Source organism: Hemitrygon akajei, chromosome 22, assembly GCF_048418815.1.
Source record: "Hemitrygon akajei chromosome 22, sHemAka1.3, whole genome shotgun sequence".
NCBI lineage: Eukaryota > Metazoa > Chordata > Chondrichthyes > Myliobatiformes > Dasyatidae > Hemitrygon > Hemitrygon akajei.
The window spans coordinates 60,115,673-60,136,120 of record NC_133145.1 but is presented as its reverse complement, the minus strand read 5'-3'; positions in this window follow the sequence as shown (position 1 = coordinate 60,136,120).

The window sequence follows — 20,448 nt, the reverse complement described above, 5'->3', positions numbered from 1 at the left end:
ATATGGGAGGAAACTGGAGCACCCGGAGGAAACCTATATAGTCATGGGGAGAATGTAGAAGCTCCTTACAGACAGCAGTGAGAAATGCACCCTGATAGTTGTATTACTATAGTAAAGTATTACTATAGCCACTACTGGCAATTGTCTGGTCTGGTTGAATTGCCTTTGCTCTGATTGGGCTTTCCTGGCCAGTGCTTGGGGTCAGGTTTGGTATGGTTGTGGTTGGGAGGGACTCATATTGGCTGTACTCAGATAGAATTTGCATGGACCATGGTTAGGTTGAGTTTGAATTGGGTGTGATCAAACTGGAGTTAGGATTTTCTGTGGTTAGGATGAACTTGGATTAACCATAGTCAGGAGGAGCTGGTATTGCCTGTGGTTGGGTGGTATTTGGATAAACTACGGCTGTGCAAAACTTGCATTGGCTGTCATTGGATGGTATCTTGAGTGATTGTGCATGAGATGCTTTTGGATTGCTCATGGCCAGGAAAGGATTGGATTAATTGTGGTTGGGTTGGGTTTGAACTGAGTGGGGTCAGGTTGATCTTATATTGACCATGATTGGGTGTAGTTTGGAGTGGCTGTGGTTGGCCTTGGATTAGATTTATGGTTGGGTTTAGGATGAGGTCCAGTTGGGTTTCTATCGGTTATTATCAGGTTGGAATTGAACTGGATATGCTTGGGTTGGGTTTGGAATCAGTGAGGCCAGGCTGAGTTTGAATTGGCTATGCTTTGGTCCTGTTTGAATTGGCTGGGCCCAGGCTAAGTTGTGATTGGCCACAGTTGGCTGTAGTTTGGATTACTGTGGTTGGTTTTATAACTAGCGGATCACCAGCCTGTTGGAACTCAATTAATTTGACATAAGCAAAAAAATGAACTGACATCATAACATGAATAACAAGCAAAAACCACTGAAAAGCTTAAGTGCTTCAACAGTGCCAGACTTGGGAGACAGTAACTATGTAACTAAATATTAAAGATAAGATTTATGATTCTGAAATTGTATTTGCACAGGAGTCTTAGCCAGGCAATATATAAGACCATAAGAATAGGAGCAGAATTAGGCCACTTGGCGCATTGAGTCCGCTTCACAATTCGATCATGGTTGATTTATTTTCCCTCTCATCCCTTTCCTCCTACCTCCTCCCCATAATCCCTACTAACCAAGAACCAATCAATTTATGTTTTAAATATACCCAAAAGATTAAGCCTCCACAGCCACCTGTGGCAATGAACTCCATAGATTCACCACCCTCTGGCTGAAGAAATACCTCCTTGTCTCTGTTCTAAAGGGACATCCTTCTATTCTGAGGCTGTGCCCTCTGGTACTAGACCCTCCCAATATTAGAAACATCCTTTGCACGTCTTTGTTATACTACCAGCCTCTTGGCTTGCTGGTTCTCTGCAAGTTTGCTGCTTCAAGGCTTGCATGTGAATCACCAGCATGGTATATGTGCATCTCAGTATAGATATAGCAATGGGCTATGGTTCATCCTGAGGCATCATCCCCATCTGAGCAACTCAGTACATGTTCAGTAATGAAGTTCTTTGATGTAAGATTTTGATAGCAGGCAGTTTACCCCTAAAGATTGTCAACTGGTATCTATAAGAGAATTCTTGGTTAGTACATCTTGAAATTCATTGTCCTCAAGTGTGCAGTCAGCAGGGAGCATCAGAACTAACTCCTGACTTCAAAGACAGCTCAGAATAAAATTCTAGCATCCTCTGTAGTGATCACTTCCCATTTACCAATGTTCTCTTACAGGGCACCAGATTGTTTGTGTCTAGAACTGTGATATCATCAAGCTGCCTAAGCATTATTGACATGGAAAGAAATCCCACATCAAACCAGACAGTTATTTTGGAATGTCAAGGAGTTGCTGAAGAATTAGCATATAGTTGGCTTAACTGACGATCAAACTTGTCAAAGGCTGTCAACAATAATAAATGTTCAAATCTCATGTCTATTCAAATGTTATTCTTGATACTCATGAAGACATCTGAAAATGGTGCAGCCCCTGTAGGAAGGCTGGATTATTGGTAGGTACAATAGTGTCATTTAAGAAACATATGGATAGGTAAATGAAGGGGTTTAGAGGAATATGGGCTGAATATGGGAAATCGAGACTAGCTGAGTGGCACCATGGTCAGCATGGGCTCATTGGGCTGAAAGGCCTGTAGCCATGCTGTATTATTCTATGACTCTATGACTCTCTACCCTTTGGGATATCCACACCACTAATTGGTCTCAAATCTTCTTGAACCTCCTTGCCATTTGAGCAAGATTTCTCTCTATGAAGATCCTGTGGCAGCCAGTGTGCAGTTCAAAGAACTCACCCTCAGACTCTGAGTTTAAAGTAAGTCATTCTTGACCCTGAAGGACTTCCTATAAGGGAGAGGTATAATTATGCTTTCAAAGTTCAAAGTAAATTTATTATCAAAGTATATATATGTCACCGTATACTACCCTGAAATTCAGTTTCCTGTGGGTATCCACAGTAAATACAAAGAAACTCAATAGAACAGATGAAAAATCTCACACAATTAGATAGCCAAACAACCAATATGTAAAAGACAACAAACTGTGCACAAACAAAATAATAATCATCATCATCATCATCATCATCAAAATAAATAAATAAGCAAGCAAGCAAGCAATATTGAGAACATGAGATGAAGAGTCCTTGAAAGGGAGTCCATGGGTTGTGGAATCAATTCAGTGTTGGGATGATTTAACTTATCCCCAGTGGTTCAGGAGCCTGATGGTTGAGAAGCAATAACTTTTCCTAAACCTGGTGGTGCGGGTCCTGAGGCTCCTGTAACTCTTTCCTGATGGCAACAGTGAGAAGGGAGCATAGCCTGGATGGTGGGTGTTCTTGATGATGGATGTTGATTTCCTGCGACAGTGCTCCTTGTAGATGTGCTCAATGCTTTTGGCTGAGTAAAGGTTTTCAGTCCAGGTATCTGCACAGAGTAAGTAGGAGAGTATGGCAGGGAGAGGCCAGGGTGTGCCTTTTGCAAAGTCTTGGTGGCAGAACCTTATCATTCCCATGTCTCATTACTTTCTGAATGAGCCTTGCATTGGGGAACCTTATCAAGTGCCTTAATGAAATCCATATACACTACATCCACTGCTCTACGTTCCTCAAAGAATTCAATCAGGCTCGTAAGGCACAACCTGCCCTTGACAAAGCCTTGCTGACTATTCCTAATCAGATTATATCTCTCCAAATGTTCATAAATCCTGCCTCTCAGGATCTTCTCTACAACTTGCTAATGCTGAAGTAAGACTCACTGGTCTATAATTTCCTGGGTTATCTCTAATCCCTTTCCTGAAAAAGGGAACAAAATTTGCAACCCTCCAATCCTCTAGTACTTCTCCTGTCCCTATTGATGATGCAAAGATCATCACCAGAGGCTCAGCAATCTCCACCCTCACTTCCCATGATAGCCTGGAGTATATCTCATATGGTCCCAGTGACTTAACTAACTTAATGCTTTTCAAAAGCTCCAGCACATCCTCCTTGTTAATGTCTATATGCACAAGCATTTCAGTCAACTATAAGTCATCCCCACAATTGCCAAGGTCTTTTTCCTGGATGAATACTGAAACAAAGTATTCATTAATTACCTCCACTACCTCCTCCTCCGACTCCATGCACACTTTTCCACTATCGTACCTGATTGGTCCTATACTAACATGGCTCATCCTCTTGCTCTTCACATACCTATAGAATGTCTTGGGGTTTCCTTAATCCTGCTCACCAAGGCCTTCTCATGGCCCCTCTGGCTCTCCTAATTTCATTCTTAAACTCCTTCCTGGTACCCTTGTAATTTTCTAGAGCTCTAACAGTACCTAGTTTCTTGAACCTTTCATAAGCTTTTCTTTTCTTCTTAACTAGATTTACCACATCCTTTGTACACCATGGTTCTTTTACCCTACCATCCTTTCCCTGCCTCAATGGAACATACCTAGGAAGAACACCATGCAAATGCTCCCTGAACATTTGCTCCCAATTTCCTGCCTAATAGCATCATATTTCCTCCTACTCCAATTAAACGTTCTCCCAAATTCTGCTCCTATCTCTCTCCAGCACTATGGTAAAGGAAATAGAATTGTGGTCACTACCTCCAAAATGCTCTCCCACCGAGAGATCTGATATCTGACCAGGTTCATTTCCCAATACCAGATCAAGTACAGCCTCTCCTCTAGTTGGCTTAGCTACATATTGCGTCTGGAAACTTTTCTGAACACGCCTGACAAATCCCACCCTATCTAAACCCCTTGCTCTAAGGAGATGCCAATCAATATTAGGAAAGTTGAAATCTCCCATCACAACAACCCTATTATTATTGCACCATTCCAGAATCTGCCTCTCTACCTGCTCCTCAATATCTCTGTTACTATTGTGGGTGCGGGGGGGGGGGGGTCTATAAAAACACCCATAAGATACTTAAATATTTTATTTAAAAGATACTTAATAACCTCCAAAGTTCAAAGTACATTTATTATCATAGTATGTATACTATACACAATCTTGAAATTCATCTTCTTACAGGCCACTACAAAAACAAAGAAGCATAATGGAGCTCATTAAAAAAGACCATTAAATACCCAATGTGAAAAAAAGAACAAATCATGAGAACAATGAAAAGTAAACTGAAATTCACAAAAGTGAGTCCACAGCCATGAAGCCATTTCATCACTCCAGCTGGTCCAGGAGCCACAGTTCAGCACTAAGATGAGTAAAGCTTACCTTTTCAGGCTGTGAGATTCTCTGCTCTTTACTGAATAGCCTTTAGAATCAAAGCTCTTGTCATTATGTATCTAAGTATCATGTTGTGCTTAGAAGGTGCTAGAGATATTGATGTGTTTGTGTCGGGTGATGGGAGAAAAACACCCTCTGACAAAAGGTACTTGTCTGTTTCCTGAGTTATATATGCTTTTATTAGCAGGTTGGACAGGAGTGATTTCCTAGGAAGTGTTGGGAATAATAGTCCTTTTCCCTGAAAAACAGCAGGAAAGAATTATCTGTGCCTTACCTGGGGAAATGAAATATTGACACCTCGGGCTATTGGAATACTGTATAGTATAGGCATATGCTACAGCTCGTGTCCACAACCTCTAGGCTAGAATATCCTCTGATTTCACAACTTAAAATATACATTAAGGCAAGTCTCACCACTACATTAACTCATGAGAATGCCCTTCTTAATTTAATTGATCTGGGAAGTGCAATGTAGTTCTTGCCCAAAGCAAACAGGGATGATTATGTCTCTGTCATTTGATCAATAGTCCAGGGAATATTTGATATCCATGCACAAAGTGGATGAGGAAAGGGTCAAGGTTGTCTGGAATTCCTCTAACATTTCACCAATCTATTAGCAACACTCTGGACAAGAAAGAGAACCCCACCCACCCACCCCACTTCCAATACCTGTCATTAAGAAGGAATCATCATCACCTTGGGGGACCATACTGCCAGATATAATAGCATGAGTCAGAGTTTGGAATAGATTTACAAGGATGCTGCCAGGGCAGGAGAACTATAGTTTTGAGAAGAGATGGGTAAGCTGAAATAGTTTTCTTTGAAGAAGGTGAAAGGAGGATGTAAATGAAGAGTATTAAATGAGCAACTAGGGTCGCCCATTGCTGACAGTGAGGTCAAAAACTGGTGGACATAGATTTACATTCATTGATAGATGGACTAGAGGCGAGATGAGGCAGAAAAAAAGTTCAGCTGAAGAGCAATAAACTATTCTGCCTGAAAGGGTGGTCATCACACTTAAGATGTGCCTGCAAGAGCACCAAAAGTATCAAAAACAGAAACTTCTGGAAAATACTCAACAGGTCGGACAGTATTTGTGGACAATCTTTCAGCAGAGCCAGAACAAGAATGATTCAAATTGCAGAGAGAGGGTGAGGCGAAGCAAACCGAGTCACTGTTTTTGATAAATTGGAGGAAAGGTTGACCAGATGACACAGTATTTTTGGTTGCACTTAGCTACTCAATGAATGAGAGCAGCTGAAGACTGTTAGATATAAAAACAAATGGTACTCTAGAAATTTGAAATACAGCAGAATGTTGGAATCAGAGCCCATGACCACATGGAGTTTCCTCCAGGTGCTGGGGTTTCCTCCCAAATTCCTGAGCTATACGGGTTAGGATTAGTAAGTTGTGGGCATGATATACTGGTGCTGGAAGCATGGTGCCACTTGCAGGGTACTCCCAGCACATCCTCAGACTGTATTCTACTATATGTTTCGAAGTACATGTGATAAATAAAACTAATCTTTAATCTTTACCTCCCCCCAAGGTCCATAAGCAAGTTAATATTATTAGTTCTATTATTATAATCTGGTTTTCCCAAAGAACTGAAGTTTTTTAACATCACTCAATACATTTTCCCGTTATTCTATGGCTCTATAATTAACCATTAACTCTTCCTTTGTAACACTTTCATTGTCTAGAGTCTGACCGTCTCCTTTTCATCAACATGAACTCTGGTATCTTTGCATCTGGTTTCTGGTTACTCCTTTTTTAATGGCTATTTTGTGCAATTTTGATTGGGGCAGACTGTCTTTACAGCCTGCAGCCAACAAATGACAGAACACTAAATTGAAATGAACTGAACTGAACATTCCGAGACTGTTTCAAGGACCCTGTGGTTTGATGTTTTATATTCTGTGTGTATTTTCACTCATTTTTTGCCATTTGTGCGATTTGTTCTTTTTTTATGCATTGGATGTTTGCTGTTTTCTTTGAATGGGTTCCATGGTGTTGCTTTGAGTCGTGGCTGTCTGTGGGAAGACAATTCTCAGGGTTGTGTACTGCATACATACTTTGATAATAAATGTACTTTGAATCTTCATCACGGGCAGCCACACCTTCTACATCTCCATAGGACGCCCTTCTGCTTCTTCCATCAACAGAGGTCCAACAAGTCTCTGTGCATATCAAACCTCCTCTGTATGATCAACAGAACAGAATTTTCTTCAATTTCATTTACTTCCTCCTCATAAAAGGAGTTGTGAATGTGAATGACAGAGATTCTAATTTTGCTGCTTTTTATGGGACAGATAGAATATTCTTTGTTTCAGTTTTATTCAACAAACTAAAATTACCCTCATCTCAGTCGACCTTCAGAAGTTTTCCTTGCAAACATCTAGGGACTAGTCTAAATTAGGAGAGTTATCTAGTCAGGCAAAAACCAGATGTAATGATTCACACATAATCACACCTTACAGACAATGTGCCGGACTGCTCCATCATACTCCCTAGGCATGCCATTTCCCATCAGCAGCAGAGACACATCTGAGATGGAAGTACAGCAATATACAGGCAGGAGGGAGCAGCCTCTGGACTCTTCAATATGCTTCTGCACTTCTTGCTGATTCAGTAAAGCAGTCAACATAAAGATCCCACCCACCCAAAGCATTCATTCTTCTACCACTAGGCAGAAGATACAGAAGCCTGAAAGCATATATCATGAAGCTCAAGGACGACTTCTATCCTGGTGTTAAAAGACTATTGAATGGTCCCGTAGTACTGTACAATAAGATGGATTCTGGACCTCACAATCCACCTCCTTATGGCCTTGCACATTATTGACTGCCTGCACTGCACATTCTCTGTAACTCTAAACTTTATTTTGAATTCTGTCACTATTTTCACTTATATAACCTCAATGAACTGATGTGACAAAATAATCCATATGACATGTAAGAGTTTTTCACTGTACCTTGGTACATGTGATAATAATAATTTGATTTACCAATTTTAACTCCAAATCCCACAAAATCTTATGAGATAACTTTAAGGAAAACCCCTGATCATCACCTATAGCTGGTAGTGACCGAGCCAACATAAGGCATAGACACAGAAAGGTCTGGATATCTTGGTGCATTGGGACTATCAACAGTACAACCACAGTCTATTACCTCTTGACCCATTGTATTCTTTGCTCCCCTGTTATAGTTAAGCCAAGGAAACAAAGCTGGTTCCTTGTGGAGTATAGCTGGATACACCATGAAAAATCTGCTGCAGCAGCAGAAGAAGCTGTTGCTAAAGCATTGAGTGTGCATAGTCAAGCTCTTATACCTTCTCCCTGATGGTAGTAATGAGAAGAGAGCACACCTTAATGCCGAGGGTCCTTAATGATGGATGTACGCTAGACAAGCTTTTCACTGTGTTTTGTAACATATAACAATAATAACCCAATACAACTAGAAGGCAAATCCAATTTATTTATTTACTACCCAATTAGTTTGTTCTCAATAGTTGCAAGGTGGTGCAAATTGTTGTTAACAGTGCTATCAAGCAGCACTTACTCATCAATAACTTCTAGGCCTCATAAGTGTGCAGGTGCAAAGGTTGACCAACACTGAATTCCAGCATTGAGGTGAGAGTCCTTGGACTTTACACGAAGATAACACCTGACTGAGTTTGGTATCAAGGAAAAAACACAATGATTGCCATCATAACATGGATGAAGGAAGGTTCACCATTGTTGATGGTGAATCATTCTAACCTCTATTAGGAATTCCTTAATAAGAGTGCCCAAGGTCCTCCATCTTAAACTGCCTCATTAGTGATCAGTAGTGGTAATCCTACTCAATAATAATCTGCTGTAGAAACTCAGTGGGTCAAACAGCAGCTCTGGGAGGAAGGGAATAGCTGATGGACCTAAAACTCAGTAATTCCTGTCTTCTCACTAATCATGCTAAACCTGTAGAGTTCCTTCAGCAGATGTTTATTGTTACTTCAGCTTCAGGCAGCTGTAGTCTCTCATGTCTGATTGTCAAGGACAGATTGCTACACTCTCTCTCTAGATGGTCAATGCCTGGCATATAAATTATAAATAACTTTGTACCACAGTGTCTTTTGTGGTACAAAGTTATTTGTCATTTATAAGCCTGCATCCAAATGTAATCTAGGTAAGCACAACATACTTTCTGCAAAAGGACAACTGCACTGTGTGATAGAATATTCTCTACTAAATTGGAAGAGTGCAGCTTTAACAACAGTCAAGAGGCTTTGCATTATCCAGAGCATACTGGCCCATTGCACCCCATCACCACCCTAAATATTCATTTCTTCGATCACCAATGCATCATGATTGTACCATCTACAAAATACTCTGTGGATGGTTACCACCCAAGTCTGTGACTCCAGCTATTAAGAAAGTCAGATGCAGCAGGGTCATAGGAACATTACTGCCTACAGGTTCCCCAAGTCACTAATCTGATTTGGACATACATTGCCATTCCTTAGTTGTTATTGGGTCTAAATCCTGTAGATCTCTAGCTAATAGTATGATAGAAGTACATTCAATAGAAGGACTGCTGTGGTCCAAGGCGATCTCTCAGTGACACTTGCTCAAGGATAATTTAGGAATGGGCATGAAATGAGGCCTATATCCTAAAAAATAATGAAAGAACTAAACTGCATCACTTCTACCATCACATTGACCATTAACTTTGTTCCTCCCCTGTGTGGTCTAGAAAATTTCATCTACTTTCCTTCAAGTTTCCATTTTTTTCCTGAGCTTCACTTGATCGATCTCCAACTTGTTCCTTTGTCAGTTTCTTCATTTCTGTTCCTAATGATAGACCATTGACTAATATTCATAAAAATCCATTAAGTTCCCTAGCAAACTCCTTGCTTCTTGCTGGGACTCTTCTTTCTTTTCTCAACATTTCCATCTCTGTCACTTCTGTTCTCATGATGGTCCTCTTCTACACTAGTATTTTCAATATATTTCCTTTATCCACAATTGAAGGTGCGCTTGGTCGAATGACCTGATCAGAGCACACCACATTCATGAAAATAAATCTCAAGCTACTACGTGGTGACATATGCATAATTTGATAATAAATTTACCTTGAACTTTCAACACTTCTAATCTTTCCTTTCCCCTCTCATGACCTGAAGCACAATAGATTTCACCTTCTATGCCACCGATGCCCACATTCAAGGATCACGCAACAGCATTTGCCACCTTCTCCACTCCTTCCTCTCAACATTCCCAAGGGATTGTTTCCTCTATGACATGCAAGTGTTTTCCCCCTTTTCTCCTCTCTCCAAATTCATCCACAATTCTTTTACTTTAGTGTTGTGTATTTGGGGCTGCCAATACAATGAGGAGACCAGTAATTTAGATTCAGATCCAGATTTATTTATTATACATGCGTGGAATGCATTGTTGTGTTAACAACTTACACAACCATAGGATGTGGTGGGGGCAGCACACAAGTGTGGCCACCTATTCTGATGCCAACATAGCATGCCCACAATGGTAGGCAGAATAACAAGTCACTTTTTTTATTCAAGTCAAGGCACTTTTTATTGTCATTTCGACCATAACTGCTGGTACAGTACATAGTAAAAATGAGACAACGTTTTTCAGGACCATGGTGTTACATGACACAGTACAAAACCTAGACTGAACTACGTAAAAAAAACAACACAGAGAAAGCTACACTAGACTACAGACCTACACAGGACTGCATAAAGTGCACAAAAACAGTGCAGGCATTACAGTAAATAATAAACAGGACAATAGGGCAAGGTGTCAGTCCAGGCTTCGGGTATTGAGGAGTCTGATAGCTTGGGGGAAGAAACTGTTACATAGTCTGGTCGTGAGAGCCCGAATGCTTCGGAGCCTTTTCCCAGACAGCAGGAGGGAGAAGAGATTGTATGAGGGGTGCATGGGGTCCTTCATAAGGGTGTTTCCTTTGTGGATGCAGTGTGTAGTGTAACTGTCCGTGATGGCGGGAAGAGAGACCCCTATGATCTTCTCAGCTCCTCACTATCCGCTGCAGGGTCTTGCGATCCGAGATGGTGCAATTTCTGAACCAGGCAGTGATGCAGCTGCTCAGGATGCTCTCAATACAACCCCTGTAGAACGTGATGAGGATGGGGGGTGGGAGATGGACTTTCCTCAGCCTTCGCAAAAAGTAGAGACGCTGCTGGGCTTTCTTTGCTATGGAGCTGGCGTTGAGGGAACAGGTGAGATTCTCCATCAGGTGAACACCAAGAACTTTGGTGTTCAACACAGAACACAATAAGGAACAAAACAACAACAACAAAACAAGCACCTTGCCTCCAGTCTCTAGATTTTGGCCATCAGGCTTCCATTCAGACTTCAGGCTTCAATCTTTGGTATTGATCTTCAGACTAGCTGCAATCCAAGCTCAAAGTCCTGGCTCGCTGACTGACCAGCCCTAGTTTCTCTTGCTCATACCTGTGGACATCTGATCCTGGGACAGCCCGTCATCCATGGATGTCCTTCATCATCTATCCATGTCACTGGTCTTTGAGCGTTGCAGAGGCCTGGGTTCCAGATGGACTAGTGACCACCTTGTTGTTCAGTACCAAAGCATGAACTTGAGATTGCAGTCCTTGTTACTTCAATGTTCCACCCTACTCTGTCCTTACCTTTCTGTACAATTCCAATGAATCTCAACAGCAGTTTGAAAAAGGACACCGTATCTTCTGACTTGGCACATCCCAGTCTTCCAGAGTTCAATAATTTCCCTTTATAGATTCAGTTATTTCCATTTACACCTCCTCAAAATGTATCTTTTGTTTTTCACTGTCCCATTACCTCCTCTTTCTGCTTTGCACCATTATTTAATTTTTCATCCTGTCACAGATTATCTTTTGTGTTCTCCTCCCACTCCTTCCTTGGCTGATTCTGTACCTTCAAACCTATTAATCGCTACTTCCTGCACTGATGAAAGGTCATTGACCTGAAACGTTTACTGCTTATCCATCTGCAGAGTTTCTCTTTTTTTTACTCCAATAGTGTAACTGAGAACAATGAGTGCAACAGAAATCTTTCATTTCCTTGAATAGTTTTCAGTTAAAATTAATAATCTATATACTGTTCCATTAACCAGATTTGTACTGGATGGTTTGCAGGAGGATCCTGAAGTAAATGAAGTGGGGGTGTCTGTAGGGAGTGCCTTCCACTTGGCTACAAATGTTTTATAATTGCTTATCTGTTGAAAAGTGAGTGTAATTCACCTCAAATGAAGCATTAAATCATCCTTCCTACTGATATGTACACATTCTCCCACTCTCAAACATCCACATGTATCCAGGCACATACATACACACACACACAGCACACAGAGTCCCAAGAGGAGGGAAATGATAGGACCTATGTATCTTAATTCCATGATCACTGCATAATCTATCTGCTGAGTACAGTGGAAATTTCTAAACTGCATGGAAGCACTTCAGGTGATTCTGTTCACTCCCTCTAATTTTTGAAGATAGGCCTGTCTGCGACAAACAAACTGCTGAAGGCACTCAGCAAGCCGTGCAGCATCTTTGGAAGGAAAGGAATTGTAGATGTTTCAGGTCAGGACTCAGTCCTGATACTGGTTTCAATTCCTTACTCCCCCACTCCCCACCCACAGATGCTGCTCGACCCATTGAGTTCATCCAGTGGTTAGTTTTTGACTTCTGCATCTGCAGTCTTTTCAGCCTCTATATTTTGAAAGTTCTAGCCTGCTACTGCCGTAGGAGATTGTAGAGGAGGTGATGGCAGGGTGTGGGTGAGAGTAGGATGAAATCTTAATTTCTGACACCAACACAACCCTGAACACACAACAGACAGTCCATTCAGATGAACAGTGAAGATATCCCCAGAAAAGAGACAAACTAAAGGAAGAATGTCATTGCATTGGACAGGGTGCAGAGCAGATCTACCTGAACTGGAAAGTTATAGCTAGACATCTGAAGTGATTGGAGAAAGGTATAGGCAATGTTGGAGATGTTTTTATTTTACACAGAGAATGGTGGGTGCATGGAACATACAGAATTGCTGGGTTGGTGGTAGAGATCAATAAAAAGGGGAGGGAGATTTAGACAGACACATGATGAAAGATAAATGGAGGGCTATGTTGGAGGGAAGGGTAGTAGGTTATCTTGGAGTAGGTTAAAAGATTAGCACACTATTTTGAACCAAAAGGCCTGAATAGTGCTGGACTGTATATTCTATGTTCATTCTGAATGCCAAGTAACCTAACCTTTTGGACCAGCCTCCAATGCAAGACGTTGTCAAAGGCCTTGTTAGACTAGTTAGACCTAACCTACCATGCACAAAGCCATGCTGACTGTTCCTAATCAGACTCTGTCTATCCAAATACTTATTCATTCAGTGGCCTCTTTATTACATCTGCTTTGTACACCTGCTCATTACTGCAAGCCAATCATGTGGCAGCATGAATGTCAGAATGCATAAAAGCATGCTGACATGGTCAAGAGGTTCATCCAGTTCTGGTCCCGCGTCCAGCCCAGGAGTCCAGTGTCCTGCCTTCATGTCCAGTCCTGTTGCCTTGCCATGTCTTGTCCTCGCCTAGATCCGGAGTCCGAACCCGAGTCAAGACCCAGGTTCTGGGTCCCTGTCCAGTCTCTGGCTCGGAGTCCTTGTCCAGGTTCCAAGTTCCTAGTTCCTCATCCAGGTCCCACTTTCCTAGTCTACTCCTAGCCCAGGCCCTGTATCCTAGTCTCGTCCAGGGCCTGTGTCTTGTTCAGTGTCGTTTCTTCCCCATTTCCCTTGCTTTCTTGACACACTAGTCCTGTTCCTAGTACTTCAGTGTCTGTGTCTTGCATTTGGATCCACTCTCAATGCCCACCTTATGACATTTAGTTAATCTGAATTTTTTTCTCACTTTATACTTCAACTGTTTGAGTCCAGCATTCAGAAACCTACTGAGACCAAAAAAAAATCAGCAGCAGGTGAAAGATCTTCAAAATAATGGTTTGTTGAGTCAAGTTTTTCTCCCTTTGTTATGCCTCCATAAACCTTTCCTGCTTAGCTGTAAGCAATTATTCTAGCTGGCCAGTTATTCAGTCATTGAAGAGCAGTGAAGAAACCTCAATCATGGTCAACTGAGATCTCAGGTGGACAGTCTGGGTTCCAAATGTTGGTCACAGCAACCCTGGACAGAAATCCGGAAGGAAGCTTTAGCTTCTCAGGTGCACAGGTGCAAAGCTATACCAGCTATTCAGAGTCCCTCCTCACGACACCTTTACTCATTATATTCTCTGTACTATTATTTTGTCCAAAAATCCGGTGAGTTACTATCAGCACAACACCAAGCATGGAAAAATTTTTCTGAGTGCTCTTGGGCGCAAGAGAAACCTGACATATGGCAACAATCATTATCATCTCTCTCCTCTCCTAACTCTGTCCATTACAACTCCCTTTTCTCAATGCTCCCCTCTTGCCACCGTCTTTTCCGATCCCCCTAACTCTGTTTATTGGACCCCCTCCTCCTTGGTTTCCTCCTTTTGTACCCACTGCTCCTCCCTCTCCAGTGGTCTAATCTTGTTAACGTCTTTAACTGCTTTCCCTCCTGGTCGCCGTACAGAGATGGGCTGAACCCCATTTTCTTTTCTGAAATATATATTGAGGGAAGATGGAGAAAGGATGACACAATGATTCTGCTGCACATTCGCTCTGATGAGGAGTCACTGACTCAACACGTTAGATTTACTAATCTCTCCATAGATGCTGGCTGGCCTGCAGAGTATTTCCAGTATTTTTTGTGTTTCTTTAATTTCATATTGATCATGAAGCAGCACTCTTTTGAAATTTATAGCGGGGCTCCTTTGGTGCAATGTTATCAGATTAGTGTCTGATATAGACAACAGTGTCAGGTATTTCATAAGGGATTATAGTCCTCTCCCACCTATACCAGGGAGACTTGGACAGAAAACAAATAACGATTAGCTATTAAATCCTACAGTAAATGGTTCCATAAACATTTGGATGAAAATTATATTTGCGGTTAGGAGAAAGGATTGGATTATTTAAATAATCCAAGTTTGTGCTGCTGTGAAGAGGTTTACATGGAGGGAAAATTTATTAATTGCATAAAGCGACAGATCAGGACTGAATAGTTCAGGCTTGAAAATGGATAAACATCCTGAAGTTTTGTTCTAACCGCTGAAACTCAAACAGTTGTTATTGCAGAATATTCCCAAGGGAGATGCGTCGCGTACTGTCATAGCCAGAAGAGGGTGGAATTGACGTAACCCCGCGCAAGCGATGGGTTTGAAGCACTATATATTTTTTAGAAGACAAAAGAAACGACAGGTGCTGGAGTCTAGATTAAAACAAAACAACGCTGGGAGGTAAAAGGTGCCTCGGGTCGAAACCCTGCGCCAGGACTATCCCTGTAGCATCCACGGCTATTGTTTAACCCGCTAAATTCTTCCAATGTTCTGTCATTTTTAGACTGCTATTTTCTTATGCGTCGTTAATATACAGCGAGCTACCAATAGTTTGCGAAGGCTTTATTTACCAGTCATTCATTATAGTCAGCAGCAAATAATCTGTAAAAGGAGATGTGGGGTGACAGAAACGAAGTATAATGAAACTGACATCGGTGAAAAATATCAATCTGTCTCAAGCCAAACCTCGGAAGAACATCCATTTGTATCTCTGAGATAATTTTTCATCCCAGTCCAGATCCCCTGGGACCTCTCTGAATGAAACTGCCATCTTCGTGTCAATCAGTGCTGAATTATGCTTAGTTTTGTGGTCTGGGCTTATGCCCGGTAGGAATTTGGGTGAAGGCAGTTCAAAACCACTTCCTGTGGGATCCTTACAGGAACTGACTGAGAGAAGTCTTTCAGTCGCTAGTCTGGCGTCGACTCAAGCTCCAGCTCCAGAAGTGAAAAGCGCAGTGTTCAGACTAACATCGCCGCCCAACACCTGGACAAGAAATTCTTGTGAAGAGGCAGAATACAGACCCTAACTTGAACTAGAAGAGGGTTGGGTTTAAAATTCTTCACAGGAAATGTATACAGTTTTACAGTAGCGAAAAGCCTTTGAGTGAGTTCTTAACTATTTTTTTCAAGGGCAGTTATTGAGATGATGTCTCGCATTCCGGATCTGGCCGGATAGTTATTGTAAAATGCATCTTCAAAGTGTGATAAGAGTCACTACGGTTACCCCATTTGCTATACCTAGAGGGCTATTGATGGGAGAAAATGGAAACTTCAATATTAAAAGTGGGAGAGAGGTGGGTATTGATGCTTTCCTGCTGCTTGTACGTGGGAGGGGCAAGGGGGCTTTGAGGTTCTAATGTTTTTCTGTCATTCATACTTTGGGCATTTCTTCTGTTTCGTGGATGTCTGCGAAGAGTAAGAATTTCAGGTTGTATATCATACACATTCTCTGATATTAAATGGAGCCATTGAACCATTAAACTGAAACAACAAGTTGATCACTGTTTTACCGCCGTAAACACAAGGTCCCAAACTTCATATCAATTATGATCTATGCCTGAAACGGAGGCGTCTGATTATCGAGAAATGGGGTGTGGACATCAGGAAATAAGGGTGTAGATATGGGCATGTTGGGGTTGCGACTGGACGGGGTTCAGAGGAGATTATTGAGAATGATATTGGGAAGGGAAGGATTAATGCGCGAGGGTCATTTAACATAGAAACATAGAAAACATACAGCACAATACAGGCCCTTCGGCCCACAAAGCTGTGCCGAACATGTCCTTACCTTAGAACTACCTAGGCTTTATCTATAGCCTACCTATTTTTTTTAGCCTATCTATTTTTCTAAGCTCCATGTAGCCATCCAGGAGTCTCTTAAAAGACCCTATCGTTTCCGCCTCCACCGCCGCCGCCGGCAGCCCATTCCACACACTCACCACTCTCTGCCTAAAAAAAACTTAACTCTTTTGATGGCTCTGGGCCTGTAGCCATTTGAATTTGAAAGAATATGGAGGGATCTCATTGAAACCTGTCGAATATTGAAAGGCCTTGATAGAATGGACATGGATAAGATATTTCATACAGTGGGGACATCTAGGACCAGAGGGCACAGCCTCAGAGTCCCTTTAGAACAGAGATGAGGAGGAATATCTTTACCAACAGCGTGGTGAATCTGTGGAATTCATTGCCACAGATGGCTGTGGAGGCCAAGTCATTGAGTATACTTAAAGCGAAGGTTGATAGGTTCTTTAGTGTTAAGGGCGCCAAGGGTTACAGGGTGAAGGCAAGAGAATGGCGATGAGAGGGATAATAAATCAGCCATGAGCGAAGAGCGGAGCAGGCTCGATAAGCCGAATGGCCCAATTCTGCTCCTATGTCTTATGGATGTTGACATCGGGACGTCTGTGTTGAGATGGGGAAGGTGGGGTGGTTATTGGGCAGAATGGGTTCATCGGGGATGCATTTGGAGGACGCGCAGGCGTTCAAAAAGATGCAAGTGCGTGAAAATCTTGGCTTGCAGTTGGCATTGACGGTGGTTCGAGAAGAAGTAAGATTAATACGTTGGGGAGACCAGGCCGAGATCCGCTTTCCGTTGAAGCGAAACAAGGCTGCTTGAGGCGGAGAACGTGGACTGAGTCTGCGCGGTGAAGAACGAAACCACGGTGAGGCACGTAGACACGGACTTCTTTAAATTAGTAGGGATTAGCATGATTCTGTGTAAATGTTGATTGAGATCGGCGAGGAGGGACCTTGGCAGCAATAAGTGGAGAGAAGAGAGCGCGGAGAGCAGAGGATTGAGTTTTGCTGTCCGTTCGCCTGGTTCAGCGACGCGAGACAACCATTCTTATCTGAGACGTTGTGTGTGAAGTGTGTCAGCATTTGTCAGATACATGAAGCGCATTTCTATTTCCTCTTCTGACCTTTTCAATATAGAAGCAGTCTTGTGTCTCGTGAGATCAATGGAAAGAACCTGAAATAAATCTGCGCATGTGTATGTGTGTACACGTCTGTTTGTCAACAAATCTGTATATTCATTCGTGCGTGCCCATGTACACATTTGTGTGTACTTTGAGCGTCTGTATTTGCATTAGTATAGCTTTAGAAGCATCTGTCAGTATCGTCATTCAGGTAAAGATACTGACAGACGCATTTAAAGATATATTCTGATATAGATCTATCAGTCCATTTCTATCTCGTAGTCGCTGAGTCTGAGGGAAACAATATTTTGATGTTCAAGCATATCTGCGCCTGTCTGTGTGCGTGCATGTCATTATCTGACAACTTGACTGTGTGTTTTGGGTTTTTTGTGTCAAATGCAGATTTTTTTAAATTCTCGTTAATCAAAATTTACAGACTTTCGGACATTAAAAACCAGATTATTAGGCAGAATGATGTTCTTACAGCATTCGGATATTGTAAAATATCCGTAGTGCAGATGTAATCTGAAGGACGCAATTTGTTATTTACTAATGAGCAAGGCGATATTAACTTTAAATACCGGGGAAATCATCAGAAAGTCAGACCTGCCGAAACAAATCCGTAGATGCTGGAAAAAATGAAATCAACAAAAGAAAATACTGAAAATACTCAGCATCTCTTCTGAGGGAGAGGAGATGAGAGTTTCGCATTGCGATTGCTTTTCTAGTAGCTACTAGGGGGTTGCGTAGTCAAACTCAAACTCGTCCCATCCGATAAATATCACGCCTTCTTGTCAAATGGGGGTTTTGTTCGGAAACATACGGATTTAACAATAAGCGAATTCCCCGAATATTTAATAATAGTCCAAAATCCCAAAGATGCCGGGAATCTGAAATAAGTTCTTAGCATGGATGCAAATCAAACCGCAGTACAACACGTGTCATTTCACCTCTTCCCACCGTGCAGGGACCCAAAGATTGAGCGGTTCACTTGCATTTCTTCCTACCCCTCGTCAAACGTTGACAGTTATCACTGGAGGAATCGATGATTCCAGTATTGCTTTGTTCGGGGTCCAAGGCGCCCCCATTTGAACAACTTAACTCAAAGGCCAGAAGAATACACTCTAAGTGTTCCGGGTTCGTACTTAAGCAGCCGCGTACCTTGCAGTGCAGGTAACTCCACTCCAGGTCTGTTCTTAAGCAGCCACTTGGCTTCCAGTCCAGGGGGCTCCACTTCAGGTCTTTCAGGACCGACCAGACTCAGCCACTTATCCCGGAAACGGGGCAGGCTGTAGATGCAGCTGAAACAGCGTAGATTCAAGACTCCCGACTCCCCCAGTACACTGCCGACCAATGTCTAGATCATTAAGAACAAAGTTGATGAACTAAGGACAAGACTGAACAGCCAATGAGAATCGAAGGGCTGCTGTGCACGATTCACAGAAACTTGGCTTACATCTGCATCACGATACAACGTGAGGTTTCTCAGTTCACCGGATGGACTCAATCATCAGAGATGCAGAGGGACTTAGAAGTCCTCGTGCAACACTACCAGCAGGTTAATTTTCAGGTTGAGACTGTGGTAAAGAAGGCAAATGCAATGTTGTTGGCAATTATTTCAAAGGGAATAGAATATAAAAACAAGGAGATAATGCTGAGGCTTTATAAGACACTAGATGGGCCGCACTTGGAGCATTGTCAACAGTATTGAGCCCGTATCTTAGAGTGTCCAGAGGAGGTTTACAGGGATGATTCTGGGAATAAAGGAGTTAACATATAAGGAGCGTCTGGCAGCTCTGGGCCTGTACTCACTGGAATTTAGAAGAATGTGTGTGTGTGTGTTGGGGGGTGGTGATCTCATTGAAACCTACCGAATATCTAAAGGACTAGATAGGGTGGATGTGGAGAGGATGTTTCTTGGTGGAGGTATCCAGAACTAGGGGGCACAGCCTCAAAACTGAGGGCAACCTTTTAGAACAGAATTAAGGAGATTTTTTTTTAGCCAGAGTAGTGAATCTGTGGAATGCTCTTCCACAGACTGCAGTGGAGGCCAAGTCCGTGGGTATATTTAAGGCGGAAGTTGATAGTTTCCTGATCGGTCAGGGCATCAAAGGATATGGTAAGAAGGCAGGTGTATTGGGTTGAGTGGAATTTAGGATCAGACATTATGGAATGGTGGAACAGACTCGACGGGCTGAATGGCCTAATTCTGCTCCTATGTTTTATGATCTTATGGACTGTACAGCGTACTAGAGCTAAACTAAATTAGGAGCTCCATCAACGCCTCATGGGTGCTCGATTATGACCGACCGCTCTGGTGAGCACTTGTTCACCCAGCTTGGAATATCTAACGGTGAAGTGTCACCCGTACTACCAGCCACGGGAGTTCATGTCAGCCACCCTGACTGCACTCTACAAGACACTCCAAGCAGAAATTAGGCGTGCACTCAATTCGCTGCATTTTGTGATCAACTGGCTTGAAACAAGATATCCTAATGTCCTCTTACATCATTGCTGATGACTTCAACCAGGGCAACTTCAAACAAAATACTACCAGTCCCACCAGGGGCCAAAACGCTTTTGACCATTTCCATTCAACCATCAAAATTGTCTACCGTGCCACCACCCCAATACATACATTTTCTATCAGACCACCAGACTGTACTCTTTCTCCCTACATACAAACTGAAAAGGGAGGCTCAAGTACAGAAAGTCGTAAGTGCTGGTCTGAGGAAGTAGATGAGTTTCTACGCGTCTACTTTGAGTTGGTGGAC